Source organism: Hyperolius riggenbachi, chromosome 7, assembly GCF_040937935.1.
Source record: "Hyperolius riggenbachi isolate aHypRig1 chromosome 7, aHypRig1.pri, whole genome shotgun sequence".
Classification (NCBI taxonomy): Eukaryota; Metazoa; Chordata; class Amphibia; order Anura; family Hyperoliidae; genus Hyperolius; species Hyperolius riggenbachi.
This window is the reverse complement of record NC_090652.1, coordinates 1,503,427-1,519,851: the sequence shown is the minus strand read 5'-3', so window position 1 is coordinate 1,519,851 and position 16,425 is coordinate 1,503,427. Positions and strand designations below refer to the sequence as shown.

The following is a 16,425-nucleotide window of genomic DNA, read 5'->3' as shown; positions in this document are numbered from 1 at the left end:
ACACACATCCACAAATCAGTCACATACATACACACATACACAAATCAGTCACAGACATACACACATACACAAATCAGTCACAGACACACACACACACACACACACAAATCAGTCACAGACACACACACACACACACACAAATCAGTCACAGACACACACATCCACAAATCAGTCACAGACACACACACAAATCAGTCACAGACATACACACACACAAGTCAGTCACACCAACACACACACACACAAATCAGTCACAGACATACACACATACACACATACACACAAATCGGTTGCAGCGCTACTCACACACACAAATCGGTTGCAGCGACACACACATTCTCTGTAAAGACATGACAGAGTTGTGCAGGGAGAAGCGGCTCATCCAGAGGTGTGACTCCCCTTCCTGAGAACACAAGACCCGGCTTCACAAATCCTGGATTTAGACGCTTTTTAAAGCCACAGGAAATAAGTGGTGTAAAGTGTTGTGCCATGAAAAGATATAATATCCCCAGAGAGGTGAGTGGTGTAGTGACTGCTGTGAGCCTCTGTACACACACACATATCAGCCATGTTGGGGTTCCCCTTTATCCTGCCATGAACTCTCCCCTCTATAGTTCCTGCAGCAGAAGTGACAGAACGTCTTGTCTTACCTTCAGGCAGCCTGCTGGTCTCCTCGCTGCATAATCCAAGTGACTCGCCCCCCAGCTGAATCCCACCGACCGCCCAGATCTTATCGAAGGGGACGGTGACAGATCTTATGGGGACGGTGGCAGATCTTATGGGGACGGTGACAGATGACAGAGCGGAGGACACAGCAGCTCCAGCATACACTGCAGGGAGGGGAGGGGAGGAAGCCAGGAACAGCCTGGAGTAACTTAACCCCGTAATGTGATCACAGATCGCAGCCAGGCGGCAGGAACGCTCCTCGCTGACACCGGACGCCTATTCTGGTGACAGGAGGATATGTGCTGCAGCCTCTCACCCACATCCTCTTATGCTGGGAATACACCATGACATTTCTCACTCGATTTACTGTCCGATCTTATTTCAGATCAATCTTCTTAGCAATTTCCATTGGCTTCTATGAGAAATCTATCAGAAAAACGATCTTAAATCAGATCCGACAGGTCAAAAATTATTGAACCACTAGCTGGTCGCCCGGCGTTGCCCGGGTATGTAATTGGCTAGTGTTAGCTCTGCCCACTTTTTCTAATCCTAACACACAATTACTCAATGATGGCCTAGTTTGTGAGCTTTGCGGTCTTTGGCATCAATAATTGGCATTGAAATGAAATAAATCTAATTGGCTGTGGCTCCACTCCTTTGAAAATCAATAGGTGAATTTTGATTAGCTTTTGTAGGCTCCACCCACTTTTCTGAATATTAATCCCAGTCACCCAGTGACCAACTGTGCAAAGTTTAAGAACCCTGCCATTGACAGACAGTATAAGAATGGCTGCAGTTTACATTCTGGCAAAGAAATTTGTATTTTTCTCCACCCACTGATGTCCTAATGTTTCCCGGGTATGTATTTGGCTGCTGTTGGCTGTGGCCACTTTTTCTAACCCTAACACACAATTGTCAATAGTCAATGATTAAGTTTGTGAGATTTGTGGTCTTTGGCATCAATAATTTGCATTGAAATGAAACACATCTTATTCGCTGTTTGTGGCCCCACCCCTTTTCTAAATATTTAACCCCAGTCACCCAATGATCAACTGTACCAGGTTTGAGGCTTGTACCATTAACAGTGCAAAAATGGCAGCAATTAAATATTTGCCTTGAAAATCAATAGGTGAATTGTGATTGGTTTTTGTAGGCTCCACCCACTTTTCTGAATATTAACCCCAGTCACCCAGTGACCAACTGTGCAGAGTTTGAGAACCCTACAATTAATAGTGTAAGAATTGCTGCAGTTTACATTTTCGCAGTGAAATTTGTATTTGTCTCCGCCTACTGATGACCCAGCATTGCCCATGTATGTATTTGGCTGATGTTGGCTGCGCCCACTTTTCCTAACCCTAACACCCATTTACTCAATTACTCAATGACCAAGTTTGTGAGCTTTGCGGTCTTTGGCATCAACAACCTGCATTAAAATGTAGCAATTCAGATTGGCTGTTTGGGGCTCCACCCCCTTATATAAATTTAAACCCCAGTCACGCAATGATCAACTGTACCAGGTTTGAGGCTTGTGCCAGTAACAGTGCAAGAATGGCAGCAATGAAATATTCCCCTGAAAAATCAATAGGTAATTTTTGATTGTTTTTGTAGGCTCCACCCACTTTTCTGAATATTAACCCCAGTCACCCAGTAACCAACTGTGCAAAGTTTGAGAACCCTGCCATTAACAGTGTAAGAATGGCTGCTGTTTACATTTCCCCAGTAAAATTTGTATTTGTCTCCGCCCACTTATGACCCTGCGTTGCCCGCTTATGTATTTGGCTGGTGTTAGCTGTGCCCACTTTCCTAACCATAACACACAATTAATCAATTACTCAATTACCAAGTTTGTGAGCTTTGCGGTGTTTGGCAACAATAATTTGCATTGGAATGAAACAAATCTGATTGGTTATTTGTGGCTCCACCCCCTTTCTGAAATTGAACCCCAGTCACCCAATGATCAACTGTACCAGGTTTGAGGCTTGTTCCATTAACAGTGTAAGAATGGCAGAAATGTAAATATTCCCCTTGAAAATCAATAGGTGAATTTTGATTGGCTGTTATAGGCTCCAACCACTTTTCTGAATATTAATCCCAGTCACCCAACGACCAACTGTGCAAAGTTTGAGAACCCTGCCATTAACAGTGTAAGAAAAACAAAAGTTTGCTTTCTTAAAACAGAAAGAATTTGCAATAATTCAGGTTGGAGTGAGCTTGAGATGTCTCCCAGTGCATCACTGCTGAAAATATGCAAATTAACCATTGTTACCCTTAGAAGCTAAACATACCTCCAGAACCGCTGGAATGCAATGATGTGTCAGTTTGTTAATTTGTACAGAGCCATAATAATCCAACATGCATACAGACTGTTTTGGATTGTTTGATCCTCATCAGTGCATGGCACAGATTAATTTGGCTCTATGAAGTAGGGATTGTAACACCAAGAGGTACAGACTAACCAGCCAGCTCATGGTGACCCAGAACTCATTGGAGTGTGTAAGGGACTACAATGGTCCTAAAAGCCCCCTTACTAAGATGTTAAGAAAAACAAAAGTTTGCTTTCTTAAAACAGAAAGAATTTGCAATAATTCAGGTTGGAGTGAGCTTGAGATGTCTCCCAGTGCATCACTGCTGAATATATGCAAATTAACCATTCTACCCTTAGGCTATCATTCATAAAGCATTTCCGCATGCGGAAATGCTTAAAACAGCTGACTTTACTGACCACGTAGCTAAATCTGCATTCATAAAGGCTCTTTCCGCATGGAAAAATGACACTACCGAGCAGAGTGATAAATCACCGCCTTGTGCGGTGATTATCGGTACAAATGTAACAAAATGTTTATTCATGAAGATCACCGCAAGCGGTGTGAGCCACCCCGCGACAGCGCACACACAACAGCAGATACGAAACAGAAACGCAACCGCAAGAAAGGCGACATACAACCTGTCCCTTTGCTCGTTCTCATTCGCAATCGCTTCTCTTGCGATTGCGTTCTGCGCTTCGTACAATTCCTGTCTGGCACTTGTGGAGGTACAGAGGATTGGTTCCTCTGCACTCCCCAGCGCCATCTGCCGACAGGAATTACCCTCTACAGGTGCGTAGCACCTTTTGCTGGGTTCCTGCAATTATACGCTTGTGGAGGATTTCCGCCGTATCAGCGCACGCGTTGTGCGCTGATCACGGAGAAAGTTCCACAATCGTTACAGTAATGACCAGCCCAACCAAAATTCCCAGTGTAGAGGGAATTTACGATTTGTCTGATTTTGTCGAATATGGCTCTTGTACCTTTAAGAGATTTAAAAATCTTGAACCTGAATCAGCACACGAGTTTTTGTCTGAGTGCACTAAACTTTTAGCGAACCCTGAATTCCAATGCACCCCAGTGTCTACCTGGGCCCCCCAAATGGTCTACATTCTGTTGGGGGGCGAAATGTCAATGTGGGCTTATGATGTGTTAGATCATACCACCCTGAGTCAAAGACCCCTGGAATTCTTGGCCTTTTTAATTCACAATTGGCTGAGACTACCTCAATTACCATACCCCCTTAATGAGTTGTTGTCAGCAGCTCAATCAGCTGTTCCATCTACTCTTTCATCCATAAAGCAGCCATCCAAAGCCTCTAAGTCTAAACGTAAAAGATCTAGGAAGGCTTCCCAGCGGTAAAATCCGTTGCCCATAGCAACTACAAATAAAGAAATTAGTTCTGTAAACTCTGAAGGAGGGGAAGCACTTGAATGTGATGACTTCAGAGAGACTTCTCAGTCTCAGGTTTCGTTGCCCCAATCCAAAGCTTATGTGGATCCTATTATAGGTAGGATCGCACACTATATTACAGCAGTTACAAAATCTGTTCTTGTTCCTGATTTCCACCCATATGGAGATTATCTAGATACTGGCTTGTTTGAACCTCCATTTGCCTCATGGGATGTCAGGGCCTTATTGGAGGAATTTGATTTTGATTGGAAAGCCTTTTGCGATTTTTACATCGCAAAAAGCGAAGATGTCTTGAATGCTTGTCTCGATTCTATGCACCTTCTGATTGATTCCAATGAATGTGACAAGGATGATGTGGATCTGGTGATTTATGTGTGGCAGACGATTTTGGATGAGTTGCACACACACCAACCAATTGATTCCAATAAAGAGACATCGTTGTCGGATGATTGTTCCTTCTTTCTGGGGTAAAGCATGAGAGTCGTGACATTGTGCGATCTGAAATGAGTGGGTGTGCCACTGTGGTTGATTCCTGTGCGAATCCTGGAGGATTCTCTCCTGACAGTGTGCAGTTTAAATCTGTGCGATCTGATGCCTGTTTCTCGGATGTTCCTGCAGATTGTGATCGGCATGAGTCTGCCGGTTTCCTCAAGGATGTGTGGGATCCTTTGTCATTTAGAGACAGATCTTTGAGATCTTCCGTCTGTGACCCTGCTATGGAGAAGAGTTCTCGACTATGCAGCGTCAAAAGTAAAATTATTATGCCTAATAAAGTTTATCCTGTTGATGTCGCTATTTCTTTTGCAAATGAGTCTCTGTCTCACCCTGTTCACACCTGTAAGGGCCCGTTGCCTGGTGACTGTTGCTCCAGTGTTTCTGTCCTGAACACCTTGCAGTCTGCTCCGCAGATCGCGGAGGTTTGCGCTAGGGAAGCGTCAGTTTCACAACCTAAAGTGATTTTTGATTTGCAGGTTTTGCGTTCTGATTCCTCAGATTCGACATTGTTAGCCGAATCTAAGAGTGAGACAGCGCTTCGGTTTTGTGAATCTGATGCTGAACCTTCTTTGCCTTGTTTAGAGAGGCTTTCTCTGAACCTGCCCTGTACCATGAATGAAAACATGTTTTCCTTTCACACTGACGTTTGTGAGCCCCTTTCTTGCTTTGAGGGAAGTGCTGATTCTGCACCCTGTACTCTGGATGAGTCAATGTGGCCTTGCTTAGAATCCCCTGCAGTGTCCCTAGAGGCTCGTCTAGGTATGGCCACTATACTCGCCTGTTTTTCTGCAGTTTTGGAGTTACAAGCTAGTTTGACTGCCACACAGAATTCTGGGTACAGTGAGAATGAAGTTAGGGAGTCAGTGTGTGTTCCAGTAAATATTCCTGTACATCCCGCTAATTATGATGAAGTTCAGTCTCAGGTTATGGTGGAACCATTCCTGGGACATCTGCCCTGCCTGCAGGAGGTATTTAATGTTCAGCCCTGTAACATGGATAGTTCAGAATTCTTCTTAGAAAACCTGGAAAATGATGTTCCTGAGGTCTTGTTTGATGTTCTGGAGGTCTCCGAGTTCCTCCCAAAGGGTGCAGAACTTGTAGGAGATGTCTCCTGCCCCCAAGTCCTTCTGAGGTGTTGCCCTCTTCCGTGGGCATTGCTGCCTTGCTGGCTACCTTTTCAGCTCTGGTGGAGCTTCAGTCATGGGTAGTCAATGATGAATTTCTGTCAGATATGATTACAGTCATCTCTAAGCCTGAGACCGAGTTTTCTTTTGAAATACCAGTACCTGTGACATCTACTCGTGATGATTTTCTGCCCGGTCCTGGTTTTGGTCTGGTCATGCCGGACTCTGAGGTTGGCAGTTCCCCGACGTGTCCTGAGGTTTCTCCTGTGCTGGTGTACCCCAATGTGCTCTGTGACCCAGAAAGCCCAAGTGTGCCTCGGTTACCAGCGTACTCAGATGCTTCCTTGGTGGAGACATGTTCTGATTTAGCCTGCCTGCTTGCATGCCCAGAAGTGGTCCCTGAAAGTCCTGATCTTGATGGGTGTCCTGCTAATTCTGAATCTGGAGCTGTCATAGGTTCCATGGGGGTGCTTGGTAGCTCTTCATGTGAGCCTGGTAAGCGTTCTGGCTTCTTGGAATCTCTGCGGAGCTTCAAGGCGTTCTGGGAGATTCCGAGAGAAGTTTTGCTTGATACCCTGAATACGATCAACAGCGGCTTTTGTTTTGAAAGAGACACTTCGAACAGGTTTTGTGGCAGATTTGGTATTTTCGGACGCTCCTTGGAAGGTGGTGGGTATTGTCTGGAGGGTGTCGATGTCTTCTTCTCTGGTATCCACAGTCCTGATGGGTGTTACGCTGAGACTTGTAGTGCTGATGGGCATGTTTCGGTGGCTTCTGTTTCCGATGAGGTCGGTTTCGGGTGGACTGACTCTGGAATTGGACCTTGTCGGGCTGTCCCGACCTTCATGAGTCTTCGGTTGGAGTCTTTTGCTAATAGCAGTTTTGAGGGTCGTCTGGAATTCGACCCTGGAGGGGGATACTGTAATGATCTGCTCAGCTGCCTGTGCAGGCAGGCAGCTTTTTGGCCATTGTTTAGGTTTGCATGCTGCAGGACTCTGGAAAGGAGAGCTTCTGTCAGTTTTGCAGCTTGTGTTTGCTGAGGAATTTGCATACGTTGTCATGCAAATTGCCTGGCCACATTCATTGGAGGCGTGTACTATAAGTACTATGTGTTTCCCACAATGCTTGGCTGGTCATAAGGATTCCTTCCTGTGAAACACTCCTGGAGGAGTGTCAGCCTTACTCTCTGTTTGAAGTTCAGTTTAGAGTAATTCCTGGAAACTGCACTGGGCAGGTTTCCCTAGTGCAGTTAGGATTGCTTATCTGTTTTGTTTGTCTGTTGCGATTGTCCTGTCCCAGCAGTGGTCGACCGGAAATCGTTCTGTGTGTTAGGGTGCTAACCAGAACAGCGGTTGTTACTGGTAGCCCCTTCTGATCTGTCTTCCTGGATCGCACTGGCCTCTTTTCTCTAGTGCTGTGGATCCTTCTGTTCTGCTACTCTGTAACTGGATCGCACTAGCATCCTGCGCTAGTGCTGTGGATCCTTCTGTTCTGCTCCTCTGTACCTGGATCGCACTAGCATCCTGCGCTTGTACTGTGGATCCTTCTGTTCTGTCTTCCTGGATCGCGCTAGCCACTTTCGCTAGTGCTGTGGATCCTATCTCTCGCTTGTCCCTGTATTCGTGTGTCTGTCTTGTCTGCGACGAACGCTTGCTGGAGGCTCGGTGAGGTAACCGTTAAGCAAGCGCTCGCGTCCTCTGTTTCATGTTTGTCTGTCGATGGTTAGTTAGGCGTGCTTGTCTCTATTGTGCTTATCACGTGGAGACCGCGCATGAACGCGTGCACTGTTGCGAATGAGTGCGGTGTTCGCGTTCAGTTAGCGTTTGTTATTTTCCGTATCTCCTCATTGTATGATTTTCTGTGCCTTTGCTATCCTCGTATTTTGTTCTGATCTGCCTTGTGTCACTTTTGGCAATCGCCTTTCTTGCGGTTGCGTTTTTGTTTCGTAACTGCTGTTGTGTGTGCGCTGTCGCGGGGTGGCGACTAGATTGGCGCACACACATACAACCTGTCCCTTTGCTCGTTCTCATTCGCAATCGCTTCTCTTGCGATTGCGTTCTGCGCTTCGTACAATTCCTGTCTGGCATTTGTGGAGGTACAGAGGATTGGTTCCTCTGCACTCCCCAGCGCCATCTGCCGACAGGAACTTCCCTCTACGGGTGCATAGCACCTTTTGCTGGGTTCCTGCAATTATACGCTTGTGGAGGATTTCCGCCGTATCAGCGCACGCGTTGTGCGCTGATCACTGAGAAAGTTCCACAATCGTTACACATCCGAACTTTCCCATCTATATATATAAAATCGGATGTATGTATGTGTGTGTATGTGCCACAATCACGCGAAACCGCCTTGACCGATTTGAACGAAACTTGGTACACAGATCTCTTACTACCTGGGATGATAGGTTCTGGGGGTCTCGCGTCCCCCCTGCACACGTGGGCGGAGCTACAAACAGCCAAACAGATTTCACCCAGTCATGTCAATGGAAAAAATGTAAAAGGCTGCCATTCTCACAGTAAGCAAGCCAGAGTCCCCACACTTGGCACAGGGGATCACTTGGTGACCGAGGTTACAAATCCAGGAAAAGTGGGCGGGGCATAAAACAGCCAATTAAATTTCAGCCATTCACTTTAAATGGGAAAATGTAAACTGCAACCATTCTTACACTTTTGATCGCAGGGTTTTAAAACTTTCCACACTTGGTCACTGGGTGAATGGGAATAATATTAAGTAAAGTGGGTGGAGCCTACAACAGCCAATCAAAATTCACCTATTGATTTTCAAGGGGAATATTGAAACTGCTGTCGTTCTCACACTGTTAATGGCAGAGGCCTCAAACCTGCTACAGTCGATCATCAAGTGACTGTGGTTCAAATTCACTAAAGGGGTGGAGCCACAAAAATCCAATCAGATTTGCTTTTTTTGGATAAACTGTTTTCATTCACACAATTTTGATGCCTGGAACCCAAAAGCTCACAAACTTGGTCGACTGTGTGTCAAGGTTACAAAAAGAAGGTGGAGTCAAAAACAGATTTTTCTGGGAAATTGTAAACTGCAGCCCTTCTTCACTGTTAATGGCAGAGTTCTCAAACTTTGCACAATTGGTTACTGGGTGACTGGGATTAATATTCATAAAAGTGGGTGGAGCCTAAAAAGCCAATCAAAATCACCTGTTGATTTTCAAGGGGAATATTAACATTTCTGCCATTCTTGCACTGTTAATGGCACAAGCCTCAAACCTGGTACAGTTAGGTCATTGGGGTTCAAATTCAGAAAAGGGGACAGAGCCACAAACAGTTTCTTTTCTTGGGAAAATACAAATTATTGATGCCAAAGACCCCAAAGCTCACAAACTTGGTCATTGAGTGACTGTGTGTCCAGGTTACAAAAAGTGGGCGGAGCCAAAACCAAATTTCACTGGGAAAATGTAGACTGCGGGCCTTCTTACACTGTTAATGGCAGGGTTCCCAAACTTTGCTCAGATGGTCACTGGGTGACTGAGATTAATATTCAGGGAAGTGGGTGGAGCCTATAATAGCCAATCAAAATTCACCTGTCGATTTTCAAGGGGAATATTTAAATTGCTGCATTTTTACACTGTTAATTGCAGATGCCTCAAACCTGCTACAGTTGGTCATTGGGTGACTGGGGTTCAAATGCTGGAGAGGAGCAGAGCCACAAACAGCCAATCTGATTTGTTTAATTTCTAGGGGAATATACAAATTATTGATGCTAAAGACCCCAAAGCTCACAAACTTGGTCATTGAGTGTTTGTGCGTTAGGGTTAGAAGAAGTGGGCGGAACCAACACCTGTCAAATACATAAACGGACAACGCCGGGTCATCAGTGGGTGGAGACAAATACAAATTTCCCTGGGAAAATGTAAACTGCAGCTATTCTTACACTGTTAATGGCAGGGTTCTTAAACTTTGCACTGTTGCTCACTCAGTGAATGGGATTAATATTCAGAAAAGTGGGTGGAGCCTACAATAGTGTATAAAGCTTCACCTATTGATTTTCAAGTGGAATATTTAATTGCTACCATTCTTGCACTGTTAATGGCACAGGCCTCAAACCTGGTACAGTTGGTCATTGGGTGACTGGGGTTCAAATTCAGAAAAGGGGGTGGAGCCACAAACAACCCATCAGATTTTTTCATTTCAATACAAATTATTGATGCCAAAGACCACAAAGCTCACAAACTTGGTCATTGATTAATTGTATGTTAGGGTTAGAAAAAGTGGGTGGAGCCGACACCAGCCAAATATATTCCCGGGCAACGCCGGGCAATCAGCTAGTGGGTAATAATATAGAGTTAATATTGAACAGTGCTAGGCCTAGTGCTGGCCTGGCCCCTGTGGGCGACCCCAGGTAAGTTTACTTTTAGGCTTGTACATCATGGCAGCACTTTGGAAATAATGTTTGCCACATTTAGAAAGTGTTGATATTTCCTTACCAAAGTTTAGCTAGTCGTCATGTGCCGTTGTGTCCATTCCTCATGGTGTCTACATTACTACTGACAGGCCATGTGTTTCCCGCTCTGTGTACATCACATGATGCGGAGCCTCCAATGGTGAGGCAGGGTATTCCCCTGTGTGCCCGTATAAGAGGCAGTCAGTGATGGGAAGGCACTGCGTACCCAGAGGCACTCCTGTAGTGAGAGAGGTGATGTTATGTGTCGTGTATAGGGGACGGGGGGGGATCGCTGGCAGTCGGAGGGGGGCTTTAATGAAGCGTCAGTCTCACCATCCGGCTATATTAGAGGAATCAAACATCCGATTCCTGAGAGTCACACATCCTCATTCCTGCGGATATTATTACACACCGGAGCTCAGAAACGCAGCCGGCGTCCTCAAGTGTCACCACACAAAACTGCGCGTATCGCGTTCCCGGGGAATGTGACAAGTAGAGAGAGCCGGACGCAGGAACATCTCCTTCTCTGATGGTAAATACACCCCTCAAGGTGACACTCTCTACATAGGACACCATGTCACGGGTGTCACAGGGGAGGGGGAGGAAACTCATGCAGGAATCCGAGGATCGCAATTCATAATAACAGTAATATTAAGCTATCAGCGTTGAGCCTCGTGGAAAGCATTATGGCTGTTGTGAGCGGAGGTCCTCTTAAACGTATGTTGTACTGCGATCTGTGCTTGTATTCGCTGGCATGAGTTTCTCTGATCAGTGGCCGGCTGCCTCGCATTCGCTGGCGTGAGTTTCTCTGATCAGTGATTGGCCGCCTCGCATTCGCTGGCGTGAGTTTCTCTGATCAGTGACCGGCTGCCTCGCATTCGCTGGCGTGAGTTTCTCTGATCAGTGACCGGTTGCCTCGCATTCGCTGGCGTGAGTTTCTCTGATCAGTGACCGGCTGCCTCGCATTCGCTGGCGTGAGTTTCTCTGATCAGTGGCCGGCTGCCTCGCATTCGCTGGCGTGAGTTTCTCTGATCAGTGGCCGGCCGCCTCCTATTCGCTGGCATGAGTTTCTCTGATCAGTGGCCGGCTGCCTCGCATTCGCTGGCGTGAGTTTCTCTGATCAGTGGCCGGTTGCCTCCCATTCGCTGGCGTGAGTTTCTCTGATCAGTGGCCGGCTGCCTCGCATTCGCTGGCGTGAGTTTCTCTGATCAGTGGCCGGCTGCCTCCCATTCGCTGGCGTGAGTTTCTCTGATCAGTGGCCGGCTGTCTCCCATTCGCTGGCATGAGTTTCTCTGATCAGTGGCCGGCTGCCTCCCATTCGCTGGCGTGAGTTTCTCTGATCAGTGGCTGGCTGCCTCCCATTCGCTGGCGTGAGTTTCTCTGATCAGTGGCTGGCTGCCTCGCATTCGCTGGCGTGAGTTTCTCTGATCAGTGGCCGGCTGCCTCCCATTCGCTGGCGTGAGTTTCTCTGATCAGTGGCCGGCTGCCTCGCATTCGCTGGCGTGAGTTTCTCTGATCAGTGGCTGGCCGCCTCGCATTCGCTGGCGTGAGTTTCTCTGATCAGTGGCTGGCTGCCTCACATTCGCTGGCGTGAGTTTCTCTGATCAGTGGCCGGCTGCCTCCCATTCGCTGGCGTGAGTTTCTCTGATCAGTGGCTGGCTGCCTCACATTCGCTGGCGTGAGTTTCTCTGATCAGTGGCCGGCCGCCTCACATTCGCTGGCGTGAGTTTCTCTGATCAGTGACCGGCTGCCTCGCATTCGCTGGCGTGAGTTTCTCTGATCAGTGACCGGCTGCCTCGCATTCGCTGGCGTGAGTTTCTCTGATCAGTGGCCGGCTGCCTCCCATTCGCTGGCGTGAGTTTCTCTGATCAGTGACCGGCTGCCTCGCATTCGCTGGCGTGAGTTTCTCTGATCAGCGACTGGCTGCCTCCCATTCGCTGGCGTGAGTTTCTCTGATCAGTGGCTGGCTGCCTCACATTCGCTGGCGTGAGTTTCTCTGATCAGTGCCCGGCTGCCTCGCATTCGCTGGCGTGAGTTTCTCTGATCAGTGGCCGGCCGCCTTCCATTCGCTGGCGTGAGTTTCTCTGATCAGTGGCCGGCTGCCTCGCATTCGCTGGCGTGAGTTTCTCTGCTCAGTGACCGGCTGACTCGCATTCGCTGGCGTGAGTTTCTCTGATCAGTAACCGGCTGCCTTCCATTTGCTGGCGTGAGTTTCTCTGATCAGTGGCCGGCTGCCTCGCATTCGCTGGCGTGAGTTTCTCTGATCAGTGACCGGCTGCCTCGCATTCGCTGGCGTGAGTTTCTCTGATCAGTGACCGGTTGCCTCGCATTCGCTGGCGTGAGTTTCTCTGATCAGTGACCGGCTGCCTCGCATTCGCTGGCGTGAGTTTCTCTGATCAGTGGCCGGCTGCCTCGCATTCGCTGGCGTGAGTTTCTCTGATCAGTGGCCGGCCGCCTCCTATTCGCTGGCATGAGTTTCTCTGATCAGTGGCCGGCTGCCTCGCATTCGCTGGCGTGAGTTTCTCTGATCAGTGGCCGGCTGCCTCCCATTCGCTGGCGTGAGTTTCTCTGATCAGTGGCCGGCTGCCTCGCATTCGCTGGCGTGAGTTTCTCTGATCAGTGGCCGGCTGCCTCCCATTCGCTGGCGTGAGTTTCTCTGATCAGTGGCCGGCTGTCTCCCATTCGCTGGCATGAGTTTCTCTGATCAGTGGCCGGCTGCCTCCCATTCGCTGGCGTGAGTTTCTCTGATCAGTGGCTGGCTGCCTCCCATTCGCTGGCGTGAGTTTCTCTGATCAGTGGCTGGCTGCCTCGCATTCGCTGGCGTGAGTTTCTCTGATCAGTGGCCGGCTGCCTCCCATTCGCTGGCGTGAGTTTCTCTGATCAGTGGCCGGCTGCCTCGCATTCGCTGGCGTGAGTTTCTCTGATCAGTGGCTGGCCGCCTCGCATTCGCTGGCGTGAGTTTCTCTGATCAGTGGCTGGCTGCCTCACATTCGCTGGCGTGAGTTTCTCTGATCAGTGGCCGGCTGCCTCCCATTCGCTGGCGTGAGTTTCTCTGATCAGTGGCTGGCTGCCTCACATTCGCTGGCGTGAGTTTCTCTGATCAGTGGCCGGCCGCCTCACATTCGCTGGCGTGAGTTTCTCTGATCAGTGACCGGCTGCCTCGCATTCGCTGGCGTGAGTTTCTCTGATCAGTGACCGGCTGCCTCGCATTCGCTGGCGTGAGTTTCTCTGATCAGCGACTGGCTGCCTCCCATTCGCTGGCGTGAGTTTCTCTGATCAGTGGCTGGCTGCCTCACATTCGCTGGCGTGAGTTTCTCTGATCAGTGCCCGGCTGCCTCGCATTCGCTGGCGTGAGTTTCTCTGATCAGTGGCCGGCCGCCTTCCATTCGCTGGCGTGAGTTTCTCTGATCAGTGGCCGGCTGCCTCGCATTCGCTGGCGTGAGTTTCTCTGCTCAGTGACCGGCTGACTCGCATTCGCTGGCGTGAGTTTCTCTGATCAGTAACCGGCTGCCTTCCATTTGCTGGCGTGAGTTTCTCTGATCAGTGGCCGGCTGCCTCGCATTCGCTGGCGTGAGTTTCTCTGATCAGTGACCGGCTGCCTCGCATTCGCTGGCGTGAGTTTCTCGTTCTTACAAGAACAAGATCTTTCCAGGGATATGAGACAATGAGAGGCCTCATTACAGCCAGACACAGAAATGTCCAGAAATCCGGCCCAGAGCGGCTCTCTCCTGCCGCAATGTCACTGTGATGTCTTCCATACAAGAGGACCTGTCCCGCCTGGAGGAGATTATCACTGCTAGCCCTGTATAAAGAAGCACTCCGCCTAAACACACATACAGTGCCGCAGCTCTCCGTGCAAAAAGTCTCTGGCATGCCTTCACATGCATATGGAGGCTGCCACATTTATTTCCTTTTAAACAGTACAGATTGCCTGGCTGTCCTGCTGATCCTCTGCCTGTAATACATTAAGCCACAGCCCCGGAACAAGCATGCAGCAGATCAGGTGACTGAAGTGTGACTGGATTATAGCTGCATGCTTATTTCAGGTGTGTGATTCAGACACTACTGCAGCCAAAGAGATCAGCAGGACTGCCAGGCAACTGGTATTGTGTAACAGGAAATACATATGGCAGCCCCCATATCATTTTTACTTCAGATGTATTTTAAGGTGGTCAAAGAAGGGTAAATCTGTCCCGGAGATGACATCATTGTCATCAGATTGGCTGGAAATCCTAACCCACAATATAACCGACTGATAAAGTTCCCAGCGATTTCGGAGAGGTTATCATCACGTGAAAGATTTTAGGGGGCAGCGGGAAGAGAACAGCGAAGAACAGTTAGGCTTTGATCGAAATCGCCAACGCCCGCATTTTGCGATTTTTTAGCCCATGTTTTTGTAAGCGCCTCCCGTTGCTCACCTGCGCACTGCGTTTTTGGGCAGGCTTTTTGTAAGCAATTTTTTTGGGGGCAATTTGCGAATTTTAGCTCGTTTTTGTCCAGATTTAAAGAGCCAGCACTTTAAATAGTCACGAAACAAACAGCAGCGCTATAATCCCGGGGACAGGTACATCGGTCACGTCTGCTACTCCAACGATTCAGCAATCAGACCAGTGATTGCTAATGTGATCGTTTAGGATCGACTGGGGCACCAGCTTATCTTTTTTCATACAATATGATCTGAATAACCTGATTGAAAATACGATCGTTCACTAAAATAACCTGCACTGTGCCGTTTGCAATATGATTGTTTACAGCCCGCCACACCTGTTCCATGGATAATGGAGGTCGATTTCTGCTAGAAATAAATCGAGATTACGATCAGGCAGTATGTGGGGGCGACAATCCTCATCAGATTCGATCGCAGTGATCCGAGGAATGTCTCATAGTGTGTGGGCATCTTAAGATTCTCGTGACAGGGACACACCGTATGCTAATGAGCAGGAAACACAAATCAGCTCTGTGGTAAGACCATTTGCAAGGAGAGGATTTGCATGCGGGCGACGCATCACAATGACGGGCCCGGAGCAGGACGTGGGCCCACCTGCTTTCCATAACTATAGACATGCCTCACTGACAAACTCACCTGTAAAGGGAACCTGTCACACACATCTCTATCTGGAGAAGAGCAATGCTCCTGAGGGGTCATTACTACAAGTTACTGGGAGTACCTCCGTCATTTTTCTGCTCCAAACCTCCTCATCCCACCGACCATAACTCTCCTCTGACCTCCCCCGTCCCCGGATCGTCCAGAAGGGAACAGTAACCACAGTGACCATATCATGGCTACTTTGTAGAGTGATATATACAGGTTCAGGGGTAACATATGCTACCATCACACTACATTATATCTGGGAAAGTCACAGAGCTGCCACCCCACACGTATTACAACAGCATGGCTCTATAGGAATACAGTCTGCGTGCTCTGCTGCTGCGTACTACCATAATATGCATGCTTTGCTGGCTGTCTGCAGTCCAGGCCTGTCACCCACTGAAATCATCTCCTCCAATATGGAATAAGAGAGATGAGGAGACCCCTAACAGCTGAAATCCTACATCAGGCCACAATGACAGCACAGCTGTTTATTCAGGTACATTCGGAGCTGGTTCACACTTTGCTGACCGCTGGCTGCTGCGGATGTATCCCGAGGGGATCATTCTCACTGCAGTGCCTGCAATTTGCATGCAGTGCTTTGGGGGCGATTGCGTTGTGATCTGTTTCTGTTGAACGGGAATCACAACGCTAATCACAGAAAAATCGTGTAACACAAATATCTGTCTTTCCTTCCATCGTTATCCCAGCTGTGCTGGATGGCGCCGCACACGGATCGATTCTTTATTCCTTTATATCTTCACAACCTCAGGCCTGATCTGCTGCTCTTCTATGCAGGGTCTAAATGGAGAGAAGTAAACCCCAAAATAAGCATTAACTTTGGGGGGGTTTCTGGAAGTAATGAAGAAACCCTAAGGGGGCCCACATGCAATGCACGTCTTCTCCTGAGTCTTCTCCTAAG

The 16,425-nt window shown here is 48.3% G+C and overlaps 1 protein-coding gene across 3 annotated transcripts in view; it reads right to left on the bottom strand.

Annotated features, from left to right (window-relative positions):
• The window catches only part of SEC14L5 (SEC14 like lipid binding 5), a 171,096-nt gene that overhangs the window by 79,919 nt on the left and 74,752 nt on the right, over positions 1 to 16,425 (bottom strand). Inside the window, exon 1 of one of the 3 annotated variants that reach the window (XM_068243466.1) lies at positions 651 to 823. The exons of the other annotated variants lie outside the window; for them this stretch is intronic. The gene's annotated coding sequence lies outside the window, so the exon portion shown is untranslated. Of the gene's footprint in view, positions 1 to 650; positions 824 to 16,425 lie in introns of those variants that run through there. 3 annotated transcript variants of the gene reach the window in all.